The following is a 20,295-nucleotide window of genomic DNA, read 5'->3' on the forward strand; positions in this document are numbered from 1 at the left end:
AGGGATTTCTCTAACATTCTACAGACTGGATATCTTTAATTATTCAAAAACTGAATACCCATATTCACAAATTACCTAAACTCTTGGTTTCTTCCTTTTCTCCCATGTGCTGCTTTGGTTTCTTGGCGCCTTTATTGTTTATTAGCAACAAGAATGCGATCATATAGCTACCAGTTAGCTACTTGGGAAAGTAGTGGTACTTGAAATTAAGTTCGGTATTGTGGGTTTCTTTGTTTTTTGGGTTTTTTTGTTGTTGTTTTGTTTTGTTTTGTTTTTGCTCTTTAATCGCATAAAGGAACATCCTCTCCCAGGGAAGAAGATCAGAGAAAAGAAACTGGATTTGGGCTCCTTTTGCTTCTGGTGGTGGTGGACATTTTCCTATGGCCCCACAAGACCCACCCCCAGCTGCATGGTGAGCAAGATGGTGAGAAACCCGCTGAAAGGCTTCCACCAGAAGATCAAGTACATGTAGGAGGTTTCTGGTTGTTGAGTACACCAAACACACAGCTGAGAATATCAAGTTGCCATACTGGGGCAGAGGTCAGGAGCTCACGGAAGAAGCTGGGGAATTTCCAGAATGTTGAAGGACTGTCTGAGTGTTGTACGATTTTGAGTTTCTTGTGTTCATCGAGCATACGTCAGACTTGTGATGTTGTCTCCTCTGTTCATTAAATCTCTCTCTCTCTCTCTTTTTTTAAAGACTTCATTTATTTATTTGTCAGACAGAGATCACAAGTAGACAGAGGGGCAGACAGAGAGTGAGCAGGAGGCAGGCTCCCCACTGAGCAGAAAGCCCAATGCGAGGCTCAATCCCACGACCCTAGGATTATGACCTGAGCCAAAAGCTGAGGCCTTAACCCACTGACCCACCCAGACACCCCTCATTAAATCTCTTCTTACAGCATCATGTTTAAGTTGCTTTAGACTACAGAGGCTTTCAGGCTATTTCAGGAGAAGGATCATTTTCTAAAGGGTCAGGGCGGGACTAAAAGCAAGTATGATGACATTAAAAAATAGTAATAAAGGAAGCCGACTTAGAATAAAGATTGTCCAGACCAAACAATCATTCACATTTTCAGCACCAATTCTATGACCAATTTGTACAATTAACCCTTAAACAACTCAGGTTTGAACTGTACATGTCCACTTATGTGAGGAATTTTTTTTTCAATTAATATATTGGAAAAGTTTTTGGAGATTTGTGACAATTTGAAAAATTTGCATACTGTGTAACTAAGCAATATCAAAAAATTAAGAAACCAGTAGGTATGTTTATATATAGATACTAGTTTATCGTTAATACTATAAAATATACATGAATCTGTTAAAGAAAAGTTAAAATTTATCAAAGCTTACGCACATATGTACAGATGATACATGCCACACCATTTGCAGTCAAGGGAAGTATAAACAAATGTAAAGATATTGTATTAAGTCATAACTTCAGAAAATTAGCTGGAGTACTATACTGTGGTCATAATTTGGTAGCCCCCTCCTGTTGCTACTGCAGTGAGCTCAACTGTCTCCAGCATCCTCTACAAACGCCCTATGACGCGAATCATCTCCACTTGAGCAGTTTGGCTCACCAGTAAGTCGTGCGTCACAGTAAAAAGCGATCCCTCATGGTTCTCACATATTTTTCATCATGTTTAGTGCAACATTATAAACCTTGAATAACACCATGGGACCCACAGGAGGTGCCACTAGGGGTGCTGGAAGTGCTCCCAAGAATCCCGGAAAGTCATCACATTACAAGAAAAGAATGATTTGCTTGATATGTACCATAGATTGTGGTCTGCAGCTGTGGTTGCCTGCCATTTCAAGATAAAGGAGTCCAGCATAAGGGTACTTGTTTAAAAGCGGGGGCGGGGGGGGGTTGATGGTAATGGGGCGCCTGGAGGGCTCAGTTGGTTGAGCCCCTGCTTTCAGCTCAGGTCATGATCCCAGGGTCCTAGGATCAAGTCCCCACATCAGGCTCCCTGCTCAGAGAGAGGAACCTGCTTCTTCTTCTCTCTCTGACCCTCCCCGACTTGTGCTCTCTCTCTCTCTCTCCCTCTCGCTCTTAAATAAGTAAAATCTTTTAAAAAGTGTGGGGGGGGGTTTGTGATACTGCTCCTGCAGCTTTGCCAGCAGGCATGAAAACCCTACATTTTCTGTGAAATGCCTTTTTATATCATATTGAAAATGCAGCTTGTATGTGGGTGCAGGATTGCTTTAAGAAAGCCATCCCTATCAACTCTAATATAATTCATGAAAAAGCAAAGTCATGATATGACATCTAGGGCAAAAGGAAGGAAGGTAAAGCCTCTAAAGCTGGAGAACTTAATGCCAGCAAAGGATGGTTTGATAATTTTCAAAAGGTTTGGCTGTAGAGGTGCCTGGCTGGCTCAGCTGGTGGAACATGTGACTTTTGGTTTCAGCGTTTTAAGTTCAAGCCTCACATTGGATGTAAAGATTACTTAAAAAATAAAATATTTAAAAAAAAAAAAAAAGTTTGGCTTTAAAAAAAAAAAATGTCAAGATACCAGGAGAGGCAGCTTCTTTCAACCAAGAGGCAACAGACAAATTTCCAGATGCCATTAAGAAAAGCATTGAGGAGAAAGGATATCTGCCTGAACAGATTGTTAATACAGAAAAAAGTACCCTATTCTGGGGGGAAAATTGCCATAAGAATGTATTAGTAAGGGGGGCACCTGGGTGGCTCAGTCACAAGCATCTGCCTTCAACTCAGGTCATGATCCAGGGGTCCTGGGATCAAGTGTGTCTCCTCCCCACCCACACCCACCCCACCCCCCACCTCCCCCACCTCCCCACCCCCACTGGCAGGCTCCCTGATCGGAGAGGAGCCTCTTCTGTCTCTTCCTTTGCCCCTTCCCTCCCCCTCCTTTCCTGCTTGCTCGCTCTCTCTCTCTCTCTCTCTCTCTCTATATATATATATATATACTATTAGTAAGGAAGAAAAGCTAGCACTGAGATTTAAGGCAGAAAGGATAGGCTAACTCTACTCTTTTGCACAAATGCAGTCTGGTTTATAATCAGGACTGCCCTTATCTGTAAGGCTGCTAACCCCTGAGCCTTGAAGAGAAAAGATAAACACCAGCCTCCAGCCTTTTGGATGTCAAACAAGAAGGCCTGGACAAGAAGAAACCTTTTTTCTGGGCTGGTTCCATTGTGATGCTTTGTCCCTGAAGTCAGCAAATATGTTCTTTTGATATTGGATGATGCCCCTGGCCACCCAGATTTCCACGAGTTTAACACTGATGACACCAAAGTGGTCTACTTGTCCCCAAATGCAACATCTCTAATCACCATAGATCAGGGTGTCCTAAGGACCTTTAAGGCTCAGTACACACAGTACTCTATGAGAATGACTGTCAATGCTATGAAAGAGAACCACAATACAGAAAACATCAAGAAAGTCTGGAAAGATTACACCATTGAAGATGCCATTGTTGTTATAAGAAAAAGTCGTCATGAAGTCTGAAACAATACATTCCTGCTGGAGAAAACTGTCCAGACGTTGTGCATGACTTCACAGGACCCATGACAGAGCCAATCAAGGAAGTCTAACCCAAACCCCTCCATTGTTGAAGGGGCAACTGTAATTTCTCAGTACACATTAGGTGTGGAGATTTTCCAAGTAACACTAATAATTTATAATGAAAGTTTCCCTAATCATAGTGACTCAAGAGAGTACAGTTTTGATGACCAATGACAGAAAGCTAAATCCAAGGTAGGACAGAAAGAGGAGTTTATGGACTCATGTAAGGGCAATTCTGGCATCAAGCATATCTGAACACCAGGGACTGATGATGTCTTGGGATGCTATTTTACTATTTCTTGGTTTTGCTTTCTTTCTTGGGTTAGCTTACTCTCAGGCAAGCTCTCCCCAAATGGCTAGCAATTTACATGGCTCCCTACCCTCTCATAACATAAAGCGTCCCTCTTTTCTCAAGTTCCATCAGAAGTCCTAGACACCATTTGGCCTGATCTGATTCATGACTGTTCTGAAAAAATCACTAGAGCAAGGTCCGAGGTTGATGTGGTAAGCTCCCCAGCCTGATCTGTGTGATGGTCTCCCCCCCAGGGAGAGGTTTGCCCTTTCTGACTAATCTAGACTGAAAGTACAAGATTGGATAAAAGGGAAAAACAGATACCTACTGTTATCTGTATCCATAGATACCTACTGTAGATGGTAATAATAAGACATCCTATCCATAGGTCACTTTTTTTTTTTTTTTTTTTTTTGACAGGAAGAGAGATCACGAGCAGGCCAAGAGGCAGGCACAGAAAGAGGGGAGAAGCAGGCTCCCTACTGAGCAGAGACCCTGATGCGGGGCTCGATCCTAGGACCCTGGGATCATGACCTGAGCTGAAGGCAGAGGCTTAACCCACTGAGCCACCCAGGTGCCCCTCCAATGATCACTTTATAAAATATTTTACAGGGGCATCTGGGTGGCTCAGTCGGGTAAGCGTCTGCCTTCAGCTCAGGTCAGGATCCCAGGGTTGAGATCAAGCCCTGCATCATGCTCCCTGCTCAGGGCTTCTCCCTCTCTCCCTGCCTCCCCCCCCTGCTTGTGAACTTTCTCTCTCAGACAAATAAATAAAATCTTTTAAAAAATAAATAAAATAAAATACTTTTACATACACTCTTTTATTTGGCCCTTACAAAAATAATGTGGGGTGCAGATTGGCATTTCCATTATCAAGATGAGTAAACTGAATTGCACACGTAGAGGCAAAGCCAGTTTTATATTCTTACCTTCAGACTCCAAAGAAGGTTCTCACTCTAATTCTACGACAGACACTGTATATGTATATATATTCTTCTGTTTGCAGGAGCCTGAACTCTAGTAGGACTACAGGATTATGTCCTCAACTAGCCTGTACTTCTGTAACTTTTGTCTCCTTTGGATATGTCATGACTTCTCAACCTAAGGCATTAAGTTGTTTGTAACACTGGGTTATCAGTATGTTTCCAAAATTCCCCCCTGGTTAATTTCTTCTGAAATTATACAATTCCATACTCCTAAAGCTTTCATAAAATACAGTAAAATAGTTTGGGTCTCTCATCCCTTTGCCTGTCACTTGGGATCGAATTTCATTTTTGCCCTGAAGAACACCTTGCTCACATTTTGCCTTTCTTTTGCTCTCATCCTCTCTGTGTCGGGATTGATCTTCCTTTCTCAGCATAACCCCATTCTCCTGTGGTGTGTTTACTATCCCTAACAGGGACTAGAGGACCTGAGTCTTTCTTCCTCAGTTTTCTCTTGTCACTCTAGAATCCAGAGAACGTGAAGGGTATCTGAATTTTTTTTTTAGATTTTTTTTAAATTTATATATTTGACAGATAGAGATCACAAGTAGGCAGAGAAGCAGGCAGAGAGAGAGAAGGAAGCAGGCTCCCTGCTGAGCAGAGAGCCCGATGCGGGGCTCGATCCCAGTATCTTGGGATCATGGGATCATGACCTGAGCCGAAGGCAGAGGCTTTAACCCACTGAGCCACCCAGGTGCCCCCTGAATTTCTAAAACTTTTCGACATAAGCTTTTATTCTACAGTGTAAGGTTAAATATGTTGTTTTCCCTAAAGTGATGTTTTTTAGAACATGTGTGATTTTATGTTCATATAAAATTCTAAGAACAAAATACCAAGATCTCAATATCATTTACAAAAAATATTCAAAAACCCTGTATCCATTTCTATAAAGAATTATAGTTTTAATATTAAAGGAAACTACCTGAAATGTATTTTAATATAATTATATAGCTCATGCCGTGTCATCTCTTCTCATTTACCAGTGTCTATTCTATTTAGTTTAAGATGAACTAAATTTCCATTTCTGACTGAACCTTATTATTATTAAAAAATGCATCATATTTTCTCCCAGTGTGGATATGCATGAGGAGAATATTTTGTGCAAAAATTAATTGCCTTTTTTTCTTGGCACATTACAAGGAGGACTATTTTGGAAGTTAAAAATATTAATGATTACTCTGATTCACCAATTGGAAAAGTTTCTTCAATACTGTGACATAAAATTTCCTTCCATTACACTCAGAATGTGGCATAAATGTTTTTTTATTTTCCAGATGGCTATAATTTCTTACTTTCTGTCTAAATTTATAAGAGTCACAGAATAAACAAGCCTAGAATCTGAGGTCACTGGGAGAGTGAAGGTTATTTTTTATGGCCTCTTAGACAAAGGAGAAGTGTACTCTCACCCTCTCGAAGACTGCTAAGGAGACTTATCCTATCTACCTCCACAGAGGCCCAGATGAGAGAGCTCACAACTCACGAAGGCGTTCCATTCCAATTCTGGACAAGCATAATCATAAGTTTCCTCTTATGTTGAGCTAACATGAACCTTCTTGCTAGATGCACTAGTTGGTTCTGCTTCTGGAAGATAAAAGATAAGCTTTATTTCTCTCAGATATATGAGAGATATATGAAGAAAGATTACATGCCTTCTCTTTTCCCAGGTAAACAAAGTAAACAAACCTACATTTTTTCATATTATTTTGGCTGAACCTCTGGATGTGCATCACTTTGATCATGAGCCCCTTAAAAAGTAGTTCTCAGAAAAGAGCACAACATTTGACTCTGACCAATGCCAAGTACAGTAGGGCTACCACTGTGTCCCATGCATTAGACTCTTTGCCTTTGTTAGCACAACCTAAGCATGGGAGAAAGGAAGCAAGATAGGATAAGAGACAGGAAGGAGGAGAGGGAAGAAGGGAGGAAAAAAGAGAAAACAGATGAACTGAAACAAGATCAGGGAGAAATTAAAAATTCAAAATATATGTATGCCCTGAGGCTAATACTAGGATCAGAACTACCGTCTCGTGACCAAGCTTTGGACCTCTGGCAAGGTTGAAAGCTCATTATCGAGCCTCCTGGACTAAGCCTGGAACCTTTGAAGCAACAAATGAAAGGGCCTATGAAAATACAAATCCTCTGGGTTGGGCGGTTGGGGATCTGCCTTTGGCTCAGGACATAATCCCAGGGATCCAGGGATCAAGTACGTTTCTGTAGGGAGCCTGCTTCTCCCTCTTTCTCTGCCCCTCCCCCTACTGGTTCTCTCTCTCTCTCTCTCTCTCATGTGCTCTTTCTCTCCCTCAAATAAATAAATGAAATCTTAAAAAATTAAAAAAAAAATACAAGTCTTCTCCAAAGCAAGTATCCCCAATTTACACTCTCAGGACTCCCCAGATTAAGTTCAACACGCCTGAGCTCACAAGATGCTACTGGTAAACACAGAAGGAAATAAGCTAGGATAAGGTAAAACAACAAAGGATAGATTTAAGTCCCCTACTACCCTACCCCAACTCAAATGCTTGAATTATTAGATGCAACACGTTAGATAATCTGAATCAAAACTCCAAAAAAACAAATCCTGGAGCCATAAAACAAGCTGATGAAGGAATAAATCACTATCAAAAATGGCCAGAGCAACTTTTAACATGACCATGGGTGCATTAGCAGTTTCCTTTTCTCATTAGGGAAATCTGGAAACCATAAAAATATGGACAACAAAAGTTTAAATTTTGGTAAAAATAAAAGACTCCAAAATAGTTGTAAAGGCTACTGAGCCTTTAGGATTCACGTGGCAGTAAGCTAAAAGAGGCCTACAAGCAATGCGGTAGAATCCTAAAATCCATGCCCTCCACCAAGATTTCTTGCCCTAATATGAGGGCCTATGAATATAATGGATGCAATAGTACCCTTGTGATTATGTTACATGACATGCCAAATGAGATTTTGCAAATGCAATTACGAGTACTAGTCAGTTGACTTTGAATTAATCAAAATGGAGATTATCTGGGTGGACCTAAACTAATCACACGAGCCCTCTGAAAGCATAGAGTTTTCTGTCTGGTGGCAGAAGAGAAAGAAAGATCTAAAACAGAAGGATTCCATTATATTGTACACCTGAAACTAATATAACACTATATGCCAACTGAGAATTAAAATAAAAACTTAAAAAGTGGTGGTGGTGGGGCCCAGAAGGATTCCAGGTACTGTTGTTAGTTTTGCAGATGGGGGCCCACACGAAGGGAGGGAGAGTGGCCTCTAGGAGCTATAAGCTGTCCTGTGCAGCCGACAACTAGCAGGGAAATGGAGACATCAGTCTTACAACTGCAGGGAAATGACTTCTGCCAACAACCAGAATGATCCTGGAAGTGATTTTTTCCCTAGAGATTTCAGAGAAGAGTCCAGTACAGATGATACCTTGATCTTAGCCCTGTGAGATCCAAATTAGAAAATCCAGTAAAGCCTGCCCACTTCTGACCTATAGAACTGGGTGCTAACAAATGCTGTTTTAAGCCATTAAATTTAGGGTAATTTGTTATGCAGCAGCAGCAAACTAAAATAAGTGGTATTTCAGAAAATATTGTTTTTATTTTACTTTTGTTTTATTTATTTTTAAGTTTTTATTTAAATTCCAGTTACTTAACAGAGTATAATATTATTTTCAGATGTAGAATCCAGTGATTCAACATACAACAACTGGTGTGCATCACAACTACCCTCCTTAATCCCCACCATCTATTTAACCCATCCCCCGACCCACTTCCCCTCTGGGAGCCATCAGTTGTTCTCTATAGTTAAGAGTCTGTTTTTTGGTTTTTCTTTCTTTTTCCCCCTATGTTTAAATTCTACATTTGAGTGAAATCATACGGGATTTGTCTTTCTCTGAATGACTTATTTCACTTAGCATAATACTCTCTAGCTCTGCCCACATAATTGCAAATGGCAAGGTTTCAGTCTTTTTGATGGCTGAGTAATATTCACACACACACACACACGTGTGTGTGTGTGTGTGTGTGTGTGTGTGTGTATATATATATAACTTCTTCTTTATCCATGCATCAGTCAATGGACATTGGGGCTCTTTCCATAATTTGGCTATTGTGGACACTGCTGATATACACATCAAGGTACATGTATCCCTTCAAATTAGTATTTTTGTATCCTCTGGGTAAATACCTAGCGATTCGATTGCTGGATCATAGGTTAGTTCTATTTTTAACTTTCTGAGGAACCTCAATACTGTGTTCCAGAGTGGCTGTGCCAGCTTGCATTCCCACCAGCAGTGTAGGAGGGTTCCCCTTTTTCTGCATCCTTGTTAATACTTATTGTTTCCTGTGGTGTTAATTTTAGCCATTCTGATTGGTATGAGGTGGTATCTCATTGTAATTTTGATTTCTATTTCCCTCACACTGAGTGATACTGGGCATCTTTTGATGTGTATGTTCGCCATCTCTGGATGTCTTCTTTGGAAAAATGTCTACTCATGTCTTCTGCCTGTTTCTAGACTGGATTATTATACCTTTGGGTGTTGTTTTATAAGTTCTTTATATATTTTGGAAACTAACCCTTTATCAGATATGGTATTTGTAAATAGCTCTCCCATTCTGTAGGTTGCCTTTTAGTTTTGTTGATTGTTTCTTTCACTGTGCAGAAGTCTTTTTTTTTTTTAAATCTTGATGAAGTCCCAACAGTTCATTTTTGCTTTTATTTCCCTTGCCTTAGGAAACATCTACAAAAATGATGCTATGGCCAATGTCAGAGAAATTACTGTCTGTGCTCTCTTCTAGGATTTTTATGGTTTCAGGCTTCACATTAGGTCTTTAATCCATGTTGAGTTTATTTTTGTGTATGGTGTAAGAAAGTGGTCCAGTTTCATTCCTCTGCATGTGGCTGTCCAATTTTCCCTATAACATTTGGTAAAGAGATTGTTTTTTCCCTACTGCAGATTCTTTCCTCCTTTCTTCCTTTGTTGAAGATTAACTGAGGGTTCATTTCTGTGTTTTCTATTCTGATCTGTTGATCGATGTGTCTATTTTGTGCCAGAACCATAATGTCTCGGTCACTACAGTTTTGTAACATAACTTGAAGTATGGAATTGTGATGCTTCAGGCTTTGCTTTCCTTTTTCAAGATTGCTTTGGCTATTAGGGGTCTTTTGTGGTTTCAGACAAATTTTAGGATTGCATGTTCTAGTTCTGCAAGAAATGCTGTTGGTATTTTGATAGGGATTGCATTAAATGTATAGATTGCTTTGGTTAACATGGGCATTTTAACAATATTTGTTCTTTCAATCCATGAGCATGAAATATTTTTCCATTTTTTTGTGTCATCTTCAATTTCTTTCATCAGTGTTTTATCATTTTCAGAGTATAGGTCTTTTATGTCTTTGGCTTATTCCCAGGTATATTAGGGTTTTTGGTGGTTTTTTTAAAGATTTTTATTTATTTATTTGACAGACAGAGATCACAAGTAGGCAGAAAGGCAGGCAGAGAGAGAGAGAGGAAGGGAAACAGGCTCCCCACTGAGCAGAGAGCCCGACGCGGGGCTCGATCCCAGGACCCTGGGATCATGACCTGAGCCGAAGGCAGAGGCTTTAACCCACTGAGCCACCCAGGCGCCCCTATATTAGGATTTTGATGCAACTGTTAATGGGATTGATTCCTTGATTTCTCTTTCTGATGCTTCATTTTTAGTGTTACAGAAATGCAGCAGAGTTGATTTTGTATTCTGCAACTTTACTGAATTCATCTGTTCTAGCAATTTTTTTGGTGGAGTCTCTCAGGTTTTCTTTATAGAGTATTCTGTCATCTGCAAATAGTGGAAGTTTGATTTCTTCCTTACTAATTTTACCATGAATGGAGTTGTATTTTTCAAATGCTTTTTCTGCATTTATCAAAAGAATTATATGGTTCTTATTGTTTCTTTTATTAATGTGGTATATCATGTTGATTGATTTGTGAATACTGATTTACACTTGCACCCCAGGAATAAGTCCAACTTGATCATGGTGAATGATTCTTTTAATGTTGCTTGCTATATTTTACTGAGAACAATGTCCAAAATGTTCATCAGGGATATTGGCCTGCAGTTTTCTTTTTTAATGGAGTCTCTATCTAGTTCTGGTATCAGTGTAATGCTGGACTCATAAAATGAATTTGGAGGTTTTCCTTCCATTTCTATTTTTTAGAATAGTTTGAGAAGAACAGATATTACCTCTTCTTTATATGTTTGGTAGAATTCACCTGTGAAGCCATCTGACCCTAGACTTTTGTTTGTTGGGAGTTTTTTGATTACTGATTCAAATTTTTTCCAGGTTATCAGGCTGTTCAAGTTTTCTATTTCTTCCCATTTAAGATTTGGTAGTTTATATATTTCTAAGAATTTATCCAGGTTGTCCAATTTGTTGGCATATAGTTTTTTACAATATTTTCTTATTATAATTGTTTGTATTTCTGTGGTGGTGGTGGTGGTAGTGATTTCTCCTCTGTCATTTGTGATTTTATTTATTTGGGTTCTTTTTCTTCTCTTTTTGATAAGTCTGACTAGGGGTTTATCAATTTTATTAATTTTTTCAAAGAGCCAGCTCCTGGTTTCATTGATCCAGTCTATTATTTTCTTTTAGTTTCTAGATCATTTGTTTCTGCTCTTATCTTTATTATTTCCCTTCTTCTGCTGGCTTTTCACTTTGTTTGCTGTTCTTTTTCTAGCTCCTGTAGGTGTAAGGCTAGGTTGTTTGAGATTTTTCTTGCTTCTTGGTATTGCTGTATCCTTCCCTCTTAAAACAGCTTTTCTGCATCCCAAAGGTTTTGGACCATGGTGTTTTCATTTTCACTTGCTTCCATGTATTTTTTAATTTCTTCTTTGATTTCCTGGTTGATCCATTCATTATTGAGTAACATGTTGTTTAACCTCCAGGAATTTGTGGTCTTTCCAAATTTTTTCTTATGGTTGACTTCAAGTTTCATAGAGTTGTGGTCAGAAAATATGCATGGTATGATCTCAAATCTTTTTGTACTTGTTGAGGCCTGATTTGTGACCTAGTATGTGATCTGTTCAGGAGAAAGTCCCATGTGACTTGTAAAGAATGTGTATTCCACTGCTTTAGGATGGAATGTTTTGAATCTATCTGGTCCAGTGTGTCATTCAAAGCCATAGTTTCCTTGTTGATTTTCTGCTTAGATGATCTGTCCATTGACGTAAGTTGGGTGTTAAAATCCCCTACTGTTATTATCAATGAGTTCCTTTATGTTTGTTATTGTTTTATATATGTTAATGCTCCATGTTGGGTACATAAACATTTATAACTCTTAGATCTTCTTGATGGATAGTCCCCTTTATTATTATGCCAGTGCCCTTCTTCATCTCTTATTACAGTCTTTGGTTTAAAATCTAGTTTGTGTGATGGAAGTATTGCTACTTTGGCTTTCTTTTGATGTCCCTTTGCATGATAAATGTTTCTCCATCCCCTCACTTTCAATCTCCAGGTGACTTTGGGCCTAAAATGGGTCTATTATAGCTAGCATATAGACAGGTCTTAGTTTCTTATCCATTTGGACACCCTATGTCTTTTGGCTAGAGTTTTTAGTGCATTTATATTCAGAATAATTCTTGACAGATATGTATTTAGTACCATTTTATTACTTGTTTTGTTGTTTTTTTCTGGAGGTTTTCTCTTCCTTTTTTGTCTTTGTCACTTCCAATCTTTCCTTTCCACTCAAAGAGTCCCCTTTAATATTTCTTGCAGGGCTGATTTAGTGGTGATGAACTCCTTTAGTTTTTGTCTGTGAAACTCTTTATCTCTCCTTCTATCAGAAAGTACTATCTTAAAAAAAAAAAAAAAAATCCTAAAGGTGCCGAGCCACATCTTAAGTTTCAAAAAGTATCTCTAATGAGCAGCAGATGTGTTGGGAAGAATGTGAGGTGAATGGTATCAGATGCCCCCCCTTATGAATGCCCTAAGAGGAGAGCAGAAAAGAGGCTGCTAGTTTATAATGTCCAGTGAGACTAGTTCTTATAATTTTGCCAACAGAGGACATTTTGGTTGCTCTTTTCAATGTAGAGTTATGTCCTTTGTTTCATTTGCTTCTTTTGAATTGGAATTATACTTATTTGGCACTAATATTGCAACATATACTCTTTGGTTATTTGTGTTTTCCTGGTGCTTCTTGGCTTATGTTTTGATTCTTAGCCATCTAGCATTATTTAGGAGACATTCATTTAGAGATAGAATATAGTTAATCTTTCTTTTTATTCTTTTTTTTAAAGATTTATTTATTTATTTTAGAAAGAGAGAGAGGATGTGCATAAACAGGAGGGGCAAAGGAGAGAGAATCTCAAACAGACTCTGCACTGAGTGTAGACCCAGACACAGAGCTTCATCTCAGGACTCTGAGATCACAACCCTGAAATCGAGAGTCAGATGCTTGACTGACGGAGTCACCCAGGTGCTCCAATCTTTGTTTTTCAAAAAAGAAGTAAGCCATTTTCTTTGGTTGTCATAACTTAGTTTTTGTCTAGTTACACTGTTTTTCTTTCTTGTCAATGGTTTCTTGCTTTCCTTTCATTTCTATCTACTCTATGGACTATGCTTTATTTGCTATAATTCCTATTGACTTCAAAAGTATTCATTCAATTTTTTTCCAGTGGGTGTCTCAAAAGTATATATTGTATTTTCAATTTTAGTGGTTTTTATAATGCTTTTCTAACATATTTTTAAATTTGTTTTTCAGAATCTGGAATGGAATGTCATCTTTTGACATCATGTGAGATGACAGTGCCGAGAACAAGGTATGCTGTCAACAAATGCTTATTTAATTAGACGGAATTGAAATTAGTTTGTTTTTCAATCTCACTTGAAATTACTTGAAACATGGGATTCGCACAACAGCTCAGGCAGCGGGGGTTCAGGGGGAGTTTAAACAATATGGCCTCTAGGAATGCAAGTAAAAAACATTTCTAAAAGAATGGTAACAAAGCACTGTGAGAATTTCCTTATTATTACTTACTACTCATTGTTGAGAACCACTGAAGTGCTACATTTTGAAATGAATGTATAAAAATCAGTTTAGTCACTAACAATCAGTCTCTATTCCTGTTCAAACGAAACCCAAGGGAGAATGGTTGGCTCATTTACTTTTCAGTGTCTTTTGCTTTCTTCTTATCTAAACTCCCATGGCAGGGGTATAGCAGTACCTGCACAATTCCAACAAGGAGTCCTGAATGCCTGCAAGTGGCATCCTGTCCAAGGGCAATTTAATTATCCAGATATATCATCATCAAGTCCTTCAGCAAGTTGCCCGACTTACCATTATGGCACCATGATGGCTTAATCGGGATGGCACAGTCTTAAATTACTTAATCCAAGACAGAATAATGAAAAGCTGTTTCAAAGGTTCACACAGTGGTTACATTAAGGTGTGTGGCCACGATGGCCATGAGTTATTTTGTGAGAAAAGCCAGTCATCATTTCAATCTGCCTTCCATTTCCTGCCCATATTATTTTTCCAATTTCAGGGTGAGCTTTATAGCCGACCTAAGGATTTGTTAGCATGACTCCCAGAGGCTTCTGGGAAAGTGACCCCTCTCCTGGCTCTCCAGTACTCAGTTTAAGAATATACTTGCATCAGGATGCAGCAGGCTGCCTGCACCAAGAATGATGAATGGGGACTATTCATGCTTCAGTTTACTGTATTGTGTTGAAATGCCTCCTATATTATATTCAGTGTTGTATTGAGAGGTTGAGTATACAAATAACAGAGCCCAGAACACATATAAAAACAGAACTCTGACCTACGGCTTGCAACAGAAGGCTGAAATTGGAAATCAACCAATCCAGGAAGCCAGGCTGCTATAAGTTAGACCTGCAGGAAGTCTGACTGCTATCTCTAGTGATGGGTCCAGGAAGCCAGACAATAGCCATAGTAACAATTGGCCCCAAATGACCAGGCTTTGATTAATGACAAACAGTTTTCCTAATATTTGTCCCCAGCCTGCCTACAACTTCCTCATGTCTACAGTTATCAATCAGGGCATACCTGAAGCTTTATCTTTTTTCAACCTTCTGCCTGCCTTTGAGTATCTGCCAAAATCCAAGTGACAGTAGCTGCCCCCCCCCCCCTGCTGTAGAAGCTCTGAATAAATAGCCTTTGCTTGTTCTCATTTGGTTGGCCTTTGCTTATTTCCACTATAAAGTTAAAGAAGGTGCTTCTGGTGTCAAAGAAGTGGTCCCCAGCACATCCCCAGGCTACTTTACTGAGAGAACTTATCCAGTCTTAGGTGTTTAGTGCTAGATATAAAGAGAAAGACTATTAACTCTCCAGAAAGACTGATATGATTCTCACTTGGGTCTTACCATCTGTAACTACCTGCCCAGTGATGAGAATTTCAGAAGCTGGAATCTCCATCTGGCCTGATGTTGCTAACCTCTGTGATACGTATCATGACTGTGCTAACTTCCTTTTACATCCTTGAGATAATTAAACCCTGCTTGATCCATCCATGGAGCATGTGTCTGGTCTTTGCCTCAGTCTGAGCGTACAACTGACTTGGCCAAAACAATGGTCATGCACACCCCACATTTTATACTGGGTAGGTAAGAGTTACATATTTTGGAAGTGAATATAAAAAGATTCCTGTATTCTGTCCCAGGCTAGAATTTATAAATGAATGTCTGCTTATGGTATTATTTCTTAACCTAAGTCCGGGTACCATTTAGGGGAGAAAGGGAATACATGTGGAGAGAGTAGCATAATAAAGGCAAGAAGGCATGAACATAGAGAGCAATGCTGTGCATCTCCCGGGCCTCCGAAATACGCCATATGGTTTACATCTAACTTCAAATGCAGATACGGCTTCTACAAGCAGAGGGATTAATGGAAGGAAAAACTGAAGCAAACACCTTTGCCCTCAGGGAAGCCTTTTCGATACCATTTATTTCTGAGTTCTCATGAACTAAGGGGACAAGCAAATCTGTGTAGACTCCTCTGAGCTCCCAAGGTATCCCCATCTGAATGTTGTTCTTCATTCCCACTGCACAAGGACCACAATCACATTTAACTCTTAAGTAGAAACTTGACACAGTCCAGACGTCCATTTTCAATCATTTGAGACCTAAGTATGTCAACAAATATTTTCAGAGGGAACATTAGGTAAAACAATCATTTGCTAAATATGAATGTCTAATTCCCTCTCTGCATTGCCAATTCCCTCTTTGGTATTAATCACGGTTGCTAATATTCATGTCACCACATCGACAACAGAGTTCCCAATCTGTCAATCTATGATACATCCTTTAAGTAGCAGTAATTCTTTTTTTAACCTCAAGATTTTTCTATCTTATATCTACATGCACTGTAGAAAACGAGAGAAAAAAAGAAGGAAGACAGGAGAGGGATGAAAGGAAGGAAAGAGAGGAGGAGGAAAGAAGGGAAGTCACGATTAATACCAACATCACTATTAATATTTCAGTATAGAGATTTCCAATCATGTTGATATTGTCACGCAATCACAACATATATACCATTTCATAACTTTCTTTACTCAATAATATGTTAACATTTTTCTACATCATTAAACACTCCACAATGTAAAAGTTAATGACAGGAGAATGTTTTAACGTTTGGGTAGTCCACATGATGTCTCCTACTGTTAATAATTCACTGTTTCCTATTTTACATTACTATAAGGAATGCTACCACTAATATCCTTACCTAAATCTTTTCCTGCATGGACAATGATTTCCACATGAAAAAAAATGTAGAAATTGAATTTAAGTATCAAAAAGCTAAACACATCTTTATGACTTTTGATCTTTGTATCAGGGAGCTCTGTAGAGGGGCACCTGGGTGGCTCAGTGGGCTAAGCCTCTACCTTTGGCTCAGCTCATGATCTCAGGTCCTGGAATCAAGCCCCACATGGGGCTCACTGCTCAGCAGGGAGCCTGCTTCCCCCTCTCTTTGCCTGCTTCTCTGCCTATTTGTGGTATCTCTCTCTCTCTGTCAAATAAATAAATAAAATCTTAAAAAAAAAATAAAAGAGCTCTCTAGAAAGGTTGCAAGAATTTATACTCCCTCTAGCAGTGCAGGAATGTGTTCATTTTTCTATATGCTCTTTGTATGAATATTATACTTAAAGAGGTCATTTTCCCCCTCTTTGTCCCTTCTTAACTTTCTTCCTCTTGCCAACTGTTAACACAATAATGCTCCAGAATTTTGCTAAAAGACAGGTATGTTTGTCTTACCCACATTTTACCATAGTGCATCCCAATCTGAAGAATGTGACTGCCAGCCTTTCCAGGATAGATCAGACACCCTGGAGGAAAAAGCTGTGTTTAAAAAAAAAAAAAAAAAAAAAAGCCTGGGGGCTAGGGTGGGAGAGGGGGTAACAATGAGAAAAATGAAAATTGATCCTTGTGTGTTCATCTGGGAATGACTCTAAGTAGAGTGGTAGGTGATTAAATGAGAAAAGTAAATCAGTGTTTTATACCATCTTTTGGATACAATGTTCAGCCTAGGCTTTATCCCTGAACACCAGACTTACATATTTAATGGCCTGTTTTGAGATTTACACTTGTTTTGTTATTTCTTTCATAGCTGCTACCACCAACATACACTCATTAGAAAAAACTATTCAACCTCCAAAACATATGCAAGCAACAAGCAAGCAAACATGCATAAGCAGGGGGAGCCTCAGGCAGAGAGAGAGGGAAGCAGGCTTCCCACTGAGCAGGAAGCCCATAGTGCTGGGACTCAGTCCCAGGACCCTGAGATCATGAACTGAGCCAAAGGCAAACACTTAACCAACTGAGCCACCAGGCATCCCATGACTATAGATTCTTAATTTTTGTTTCTGTTCCTACAGTCCATTCTGCACACAACAGGTAGGGGACGATAGTCACATGATGTCATTTTCCAAATTAAAATAATTTAATGGCATTCTATGACTCTTAGAATAAAATCACAACTCCTTATGTGGCTTACAGACATGAGTGGGATCCTGTCTACCTCTCCAACACCATTGGTACTATTTTATCCAATCCCCAATCACACTGGCATTGTTTCTACTTCCATATTAAGTTCTTTTTCACACTAGAACTGTTGTTTTTGCTGATCTACCCCTTGATCATTCTTCTCATTTTTTGGCATGGGCAGCATTTTTCATCCATCATGTCACACTTCAGAAAGAGCCACCCCGACTACCTTCCTAATGATGGCTTCAATCATCAACCCATTTACTGCCCATCACACAACCCTGGTTTTCACCCTTTGCTGGAAAATCAAAACAACTTTGTCTCCTCGGTCATTGCCTTCTCTAGAAGGTAATCTCTGTGAGTCCAATAACTTATTTTGCACTGACCCACTGTACCTCTAGCACCTAGCAGAATGCCTAGCACATTGTTTACCCTCAAAACACTGCTTCATGAATAAATAAATGGAAGATATATTCATAATCAACTAAAACAATATTTTCTTTGTGGTAACAGATTTTCTCATATGCACATTTACAGTAAGCCAAGGAGTTACTTGATTTTTAAATACTTTTTAATTTGATGAAAAAGGAGTATGGCATTGTTTAGTCTAAAATCTATTTAATTGTTGTGTCACTGGAAATTCAGCTTCTACCATTTTTCACTATTATAAGCAGTATTACCATATATAAACTCGAAACTGATATATAATCATTTAACTTCTTACTAAAGTGGCTTTTCTAGATCAAAATCTTTTTATATGTTTCATGAAATTTTCCTGTGAAAATACTGAACGAATTGATTCTCCATCGCAGTGAACTGAAGTTCATATGTTCATATGGTATATATATCAGCTTTCATTCTGTCAAAAGGAAAAGAAAGCCTAATGGAAACTAGTTAATATGGGAAAATATCTCATTTAACAAAGGACCAATGGAAGAGCAGATTTCAGGATTATTGATGAAATGTCTTAATAATGTCATTCTTCAAATTTGCCCTCAGGCTGACTCCCTTCAGGATTACAAAACATCTGAAGCAGCTCTAGGATAAACATCCCAACAAGACCATAACCAGAGGCAGAAATGAATCACATCCCCTGGTGTCCCCCTCCTAGAATGAGGAAATCTCTCCCAGAAGCCCTATAGGAGGCTGCCTTCAGGTCTCATTGGCTGGGAAATGGGTGACGTGCCCTCTCCTAAACAAGTCACTGATAAGGAGCATGGAACTACCAGGAAGAGTAATAGTGACAGCTAAGTCTTAAACCAGTCTGGATTTTACCCTAGAGTAAGCATGAGCATTCTGCCAGTAAAGAAGAAGGTGAACTGGGGTGGCTCTTCGTAGGCAATTAATAGTATCTGAGAATACTGAATATTAAAATTTAAAAACTCTTTGACAATTTGATAAAAAGCTATTAATTAACAATGCATTTATTTGACTACTAAACTGCATTAACATTTTCTCTATGTTCTGCTACCTTTTTAACTCCTTTGGGAAGTCTCAACCCTTCTTGGTGGCAGGGGAAAAAAAAGAAAAGAAGAAAGAAGAAGAAAGGAAAAGGAAAGGCTGACAGGCTGACATCATTACATCTCAAATTAGGTTACAAAACCCACCTCTTTAGGAGAGTTCACTCTATGATACCAACTGCCTAAGTTTCATCCAAGCACAGTGACTACTCAGTAGGACGGGGGACAATATGAATCCACAAAACACTCATTATTTGCACTAACCACAGCAACATTAGCAGGAGAATCCATAGGGCTGCAGCTCCCAAGAAGATTCTTATATTTTACTGACAACCCAAGACCACCCTGTTGTAATTTCATATTATAGTCTGTGCTCCAGATCTCCCAAACTTGTCTCCAGACCTTCCGTTAAGGTAGAACAAGTTGGATTACCCCTAGTTTCAGTTCCAGTTACTCTTTGACTTATTTTCTTATAGGTTTTCTATACCATTAATTTAAGGAATATCTGATGCCATTGAGCATGGTACGTACACAGTTTATTCTGGTTGGGCCATCGGATTCATTAATTTGAACTCCAACAATAAGTGTGCTTCAATCTCTCCCCATCTTTACTCACTTTCCAACATTTCAATTTCAGTTACTAATTAAATACATTTTATTACACTAACGGAGCAATACTTTTCCTTCCTTTAAAAAAATATTTCCCTTTGAGGGACGCCTGGGTGGCTCAGTGGGTTAAGCCGCTGCCTTCGGCTCAGATCATGATTCCAGGGTCCTGGGATCGAGTCCCACATCGGGTTCTCTGCTCAGCAGGGGGCCTGCTTCCTTTCCTCTCTCTCTGCCTGCCTCTCCTACTTGTGATTTCTCTGTCAAATAAATAAATAAAATCTTTAAAAAAAAAAAATATTTCCCTTTGAACAATAACACCTAACATGTTCCTTGGACAATTATCGGGTTGTTCAACATCTGTTTATTGATACATGAGCTATTTATATACTAAAAATATTGATTATGTGTCATATAAATTCCCAAGTCTTTTCCTTTGTTTTTCAAACT

At 39.0% G+C, this 20,295-nt stretch overlaps 1 protein-coding gene across 2 annotated transcripts in view; it reads right to left on the bottom strand.

Annotated features, from left to right (window-relative positions):
* CFAP95 (cilia and flagella associated protein 95) overlaps nucleotides 1–20,295 on the bottom strand; it is a 171,991-nt gene that overhangs the window by 134,076 nt on the left and 17,620 nt on the right. The gene's annotated exons all lie outside the window — the stretch shown is intronic.

The sequence above is a fragment of the Mustela nigripes genome, chromosome 9, assembly GCF_022355385.1.
Source record: "Mustela nigripes isolate SB6536 chromosome 9, MUSNIG.SB6536, whole genome shotgun sequence".
Lineage (NCBI taxonomy): Eukaryota > Metazoa > Chordata > Mammalia > Carnivora > Mustelidae > Mustela > Mustela nigripes.